This window comes from Rhipicephalus microplus, chromosome 4 (assembly GCF_043290135.1).
Source record: "Rhipicephalus microplus isolate Deutch F79 chromosome 4, USDA_Rmic, whole genome shotgun sequence".
Lineage (NCBI taxonomy): Eukaryota > Metazoa > Arthropoda > Arachnida > Ixodida > Ixodidae > Rhipicephalus > Rhipicephalus microplus.
In genome coordinates, this window is record NC_134703.1 from 200,252,444 (window position 1) to 200,258,409 (window position 5,966).

Here is a 5,966-nt window from a genome sequence, read left to right on the forward strand (position 1 = left end):
CCAATACACAGTTGATGGAGGGGGTGAGAATAAAAGCGATTATCCGCTTGACTAAGTTCTCACCCCCCAATGTACATAAGGCAGTGGCGGTGGCGGCAACAGAACACCACAGCTGACAAGAATACACAACATTAACAAAATTAGAATTGATAAAGCCTTCAAACTAAAAAAGAAAAAAAAAAAACCCCACACAGACACAGTGCAATAAACATATATAGTAATATAAATCAAAAGTCGCAATATGTAAAGCACGAATACATTAAACATATTATTTACATGCAGCGGTGACTGCATTTTCATCCTTTGTGTTTTTGTTTATTGTTTTCCCTAATTGTTATCTACGAACTTTGAAGATAAGGTCTTAATTGTCAGGAGTGTTAATAAGATATTGGCGAAGTTGAGAAAGGGTGATATCTGCTATGTTAACACCTGATGAATATAACCTGTTTAATTGTAACGGTAGCTGATAAGTAATTTTTTGTTGTCCATAGTTAGTTCTTATACGAGGAAGCATCCAAGGTGGTTGATGACGGTGAGGGTACTTTGATTGATAACGTATCATGGAAGCGATATCTGTAATAGTAAATGAACGTTTTTTTTGTTCGATCTTATAGCGGCGTAAAAGCCTGTAAATGTATAGGTGGTAAACATTGATGATTTCATGTTCACTAAACAAGTGATCTGTTGTATGTCTGTGAGGAAGGTTGTAAATTAGACGGAGGATTTTATTATGGAGTGATGAAATTTTTCTTAAATTAGTTTTAGTCGTTGTCGCCCACACTAACGTGCAGTAGTTCAAGTGTGAAAGGAATAAAGCGTGGTATATAGCAAGCTTTGCCTTTAAAGGTAAAACAGATTTATGTCGCCAAAGTATACCAACCGCTCTCGATGCTTTTAATAAAATGTTGTGGACATGATCATTCCATTGCAAATGTAGTGTGAAATAAACTCCTAGTGATTTTATTGACCTGACAATTTCAACTGGCTGGGATTTATACAGCAAATGTACTAAAGTATCAGATTTTTTATTAATAGAATTAAAAATTATAGCTTTAGTTTTATTTACATTAACTGACAGTGCATTTTCCTTTGTCCAAACTTCTAGCTTACCTAATACATTGTTACCACGGGAAGATAGCTCATTGTGTGTATCAGCTGACAAAAGGATTGTAGTGTCATCCGCATAAATAATAAACCTGGATTGATCATCAATGTTCGCAATATCATTAATATAAATGTTAAAGAGAAGAGGCCCAAGTATACTGCCCTGTGGCACACCGGCTGTAATATCACGCGTTTTGGACTGAAAATTGCTGATTTGAACGTACTGCTTCCGATGAGATAAATAAGATTTTATTAAATCTAAAGCGTGCCCTCTAATACCACATAAATCCAATTTTCTAAATAAGATACTGTGTACTATGCAGTCAAATGCTTTGGTAAAATCTACAAAAATGCCTAACACGAACTTATTTTTTTCTAATTTATCAAGAATATATTCTTTTTGATGAATCAAAGCAATTTCCGTAGAACGGTTTTTTCTAAATCCATACTGAGAATCATTGATAATATTGTTAGATTGTAAAAACTTGTCCATGCGTTTCAGTATGATTTTTTCCAGACATTTAGAAAAAACAGGAAGGATACTAATTGGCCTATAATTGCTAAAGTCATTTTTGTCTCCCTTTTTGTAAAGCACAATTACTTTTGCTATTTGCATAGCCGAAGGAAATGTAGCGGTTTGCAGGCACAAATTAAAGATATGTGTAAGCGGCACACAGATTAATTCAATGACATATTTTACTGGACGAATTTGTATGTTGTTTAAATCACATGACGTACTGTTTGAAAGCTCAAGAAACGTTTGCGTTACTTCACTCTCACCTACTGGTTCAAGAAAAAGAGTAGATGAACATCTGGCAGTAGGGGTGTCTTGTGAGTTATGTGGTGTAGAATGATCCCTTGCGAAGTACAAACTAAATGCCTCAGCTAATTTTTCCCCTGTGTAATCTTCTCCTTTATGAGTGATCTTGTCGAAATGCGTATCCTCAATGAAATTAGCGTCCAGAGAACGGATTTGTTTCCATAGTTTATCAGGATGCCGAAATGAATTTTCGAATTGTTTTTCATAATATCGCTTTTTGGCATTTCGGATGTCACTGGTCAACTTGTTTCTGTAGCTTTTAAACTCTTGAAACAGCTGTGTGCTTTTGGAGGCAATGTATGTGTTATAGAGTTTATTCTTCTGTTTAATGCGTGTATGAAGTTCATTACATATCCAAGGTTTTCTTATCTTTTTCATAGTACGTTTCTTTTTTAGCGGAAAGTGCCTATTATAAACACCGCAGAATTTACTAAGAAACTTTTCATAAGCTGCCTCTGCATTAGTTTCATTGAACACATCACTCCATGACATAAGTGACATTTCACTGTGAAAATTTTCAAGAGCATTAGGTGTGACGTACTGAACCATTGGGGTACATGTGTGTTTAGATCTAGGCTGCTTTTTCTGAAAAAACAAATAAATGCCCATGTGGTCACTTAAATCGCAACAGATTACCCCTGAATGTATAACAGAATTGTTAATATTAGTAATAAACAGGTCAATCAGTGTTTCTGAGTTAGTAGTTATACGAGTAGGAAGCTTAGTAACAATACTGAAGCCAAAACTTCTTAACAGCACATCAAAATCAATTGCATGGGCAGAATTAGACATCATGTCTATATTAAAATCACCGCCCATAATGACATCATAGTGATGCGCAGAAGTAAAAGAAATATATGATTCAATGTACTCAAAAAATACGTCAACATCTCCACTGGGTGGTCGGTAGAACACTGAATAAACGGTATTATTTGCCAATACAGAAACAACCTCAACAGCAGATGACATGCAACAAAGTTCCGAGATCAATTCACATTCGATTTTCTTATTAACGAAAATGCAAACACCTCCACCACGACCCACATTACGATTGACGGCAAATGTGGAAAATGATGGCAAACAAAAGCTACTGCTCAGCCATGACTCAGATACCATGACGAAATCAAAGGACAGGTTAAAACTGTCTAACGAAATTTGCAGTTCATCAGCCTTATTGTTCAGTGATCGTACATTCAAATGAAAACATTTCACTGATGAGCCCAACCGATCGGTAGGCATGACGCTGCGAATGTTGCAAGGCAACACGAATCTATTGTTAGCCATTTTGACGTGATGTTCACATATTATGTGCTGACGTGCCTAACCACAGTAAAATTAGCCAGCTGACTCGCGTCCCTGACAACATGGGACGGTTCGCCATCTTTCCTGCGGATGAAGATTTTCCCGTTTGCATACCACACGTAACGGAAGCCATTATCGCGAGCCCATTGCTTCACAGTCCACAATAGTGTTCTTGCCCTGCGCGTTAGGTTTTCCGAAAAGTATATGTTTGCATCCTTTTCCTTTAGTAATCGCCTTTTCTGCAGCCACATATCCCTCAGCTTTTGGCTTTGAAAACGTATGATAATGGCGGGGGTCTTATTTGCCTTCGCCGGAAGGCGATGATAAGCTTCAAGGTCGTGATCGCTGACCTCAGGAACTTGGATCATCCTGGCTATCTCGTTTATCTTTTGGAGTAGATTCTCGTGCTCGTTGAAAAGTTTCCCATGAATTTCCAAGTTTCGGCTCCTGCTACGCATTTCCAGGTCATTCAAGTCAGAGTTTATCTGGTGTAGTTCCTCGTCAGGCCTTGCTCGTTCCAACTGTTCAGTTCTCTTACGGAGCTGCTCAATTTGTTTATCTTGGCTGTCCAATCGCTTCAGAATGGTATCGAAATGATCAGACATTGTTTGCACTGCCTGTTCAATGCTGTTCATCTTTTCATTTAGTGGCATTAGAAAATCAAGTTTTTGACTTAACTCCGCAAAAGCAACAGCAAAGTTAAAATCCTGACGAGCCGCAGCAGCGGCACCTGCACCGACGCATGGCGCACCAGTTTTACACGTGGAACACACATAGTTTTTGCGAGAATTGGTGCCACTTCTCGTCTTATCAAGCGGCTCAGTCAGTCCAGAGCACTGTTCGATGTGATAAGAATTACCACACTTTTTGCATTTCACTTTAGCATCAGTAGTTTCTAGGGTAAGCATGCAAGCAAGGCATATGTCCTCCCCAGAAACACTCATCTCTCATACACCTCGAAAAGCATGACTACGACGACAAGTTTGGCAGTAGCAGCAACCAGCAGAAAAATAGGAAGAGGAAAACACTGTGTGAATGTGTGAAGACAAACCTGTGAAAAATGCAGATGAACACGTCAGAACGGGCGTCTATCGCCGGTCACCGCTACTGCCAAACTGCCGATAACAGGTGGGGGCAGGGGCGTCTCAGATCATGACGCAATCCCAATGTTTGCGATGCCAGATTCCGTCGGCCGCCGAGTCCTGGACATCCAAAAGAAGAATAATGTAGCAGTTGCCGGCGTTGCAAGGTACCACGCTCGTCAGTGCGGCAGAACCAGCTATCCAGAGAATAGGACCACCGGTATCAGCGGCAGGACAGGGACGAACCTGTGAAAAATGCAGATGAACACGTCAGAACGGGCGTCTATCGCCGGTCACCGCTACTGCCAAACTGCCGATAACAGGTGGGGGCAGGGGCGTCTCAGATCATGACGCAATCCCAATGTTTGCGATGCCAGATTCCGTCGGCCGCCGAGTCCTGTGAAAAATGCAGATGAACACGTCAGAACGGGCGTCTATCGCCGGTCACCGCTACTGCCAAACTCACTAATGGAGACGCATTGAGTCGTGCGTTTAGTTAGTACCTTCTCCACCTTTCGGTTTCTCGCTGGTGATTCGGGGCAAAATTTTGACCTCATCACGGCCTTAGCTGAGTGCTCTCGTCCAGAATGAGCTCAAGGAGCCAACTTTATGTTCTATTCTGTTTCGTTACGTTGTTTTACATGCAAAAAATTGAGTTCTATTTTTAAAAGTCTTGTGTCCCACATGAGCCTCTTGATGTAGAGGGAACGAAATTCCGATAGACACGTAGCTAGGTATATGTTGTAATATAATTTGTCTGGTGTTCTTTCGGGTGACCGAGGGCACTTGCTAGTGTCTTGTGTTGTCTGTTGTCGAACCATTCTTGACAAGTTGCCGAACCATCGACAAGTGCTGAGACCAAAGATCGTCAGAAGAGACGAGCGTAGCTGGTCGACAAGTTGTGGCGACAAGCCAGTGGAGCTGGGATCCGTCCTCAAGAAGGGGATGTGCTCCCGGAACAGAGTCTGGAGCTGCATTCTCCCCATGACCCTGGAGGCAAACCTGGAGGGACCTGGCGAACGAGCGCGCCTGACATCCGAGCCACGTGGAAGCAGCTCGTCTTTCCGGTGCATTGTCTGGCGGCGGGGGTGCTGTTATGCCTGCGAGTCCACTACGAACGTCCATGCCTCTGAAAAAGGCAATCTGTGTCAAGGCCAGCACGCGAGCCCGCCTGACGCGAACAACTCAACGGCATCATCACGCGGCGGTGCCTTTCTGTCGCGCACGCACAGCGAGCCCGTCGAAGCAATCGGTGCCTTCCTGTCTGGCGAGTCTGACGCAATGCGTAGCGACGTCACTCGTCCTTGGGTGCAGTCACGTGCAGCGCAGCGGCTCCTGATTCGATGAGAATGACGCGGCCCAGCGGCGACTCCATTAGAGGATTCTGACCTCACGGCCAGCGCCGCTTCTGGTTGGACGTTTGGTTACTCAAAGAATCCTCCTGGTGCATATAAAAAAAGCCCTGCAACGCGTCGCGAGCAGTAGACTTATGTGTCAGAGAAGAGAGCTCGGCTCTTCAAGTCTCTAAACTGTCGGCCCCAGTGCCGAATTTGTAACGCCTCTGTATATATGCTTTACATGAACCTTGTTTAACTCACCGTCGTCTCGTCCGCTCGTCTATCAGCTCTGCGCAGAAGCAGTCGCGAGCTGAGAAACCT

The 5,966-nt window shown here is 42.6% G+C and overlaps 1 long non-coding RNA gene across 1 annotated transcript; it reads right to left on the reverse strand.

The window, feature by feature from the left end:
- Window positions 1-1,006: 1,006 nt before the first annotated feature.
- LOC142814718 (uncharacterized) lies at window positions 1,007-4,772 on the reverse strand. The gene is made up of 2 exons (XR_012895038.1): window positions 4,555-4,772; window positions 1,007-4,428 (listed from the first exon to the last, which is right to left on the reverse strand). It is a non-coding gene; the product is annotated as an uncharacterized LOC142814718 (long non-coding RNA).
- Window positions 4,773-5,966: the final 1,194 nt, after the last annotated feature.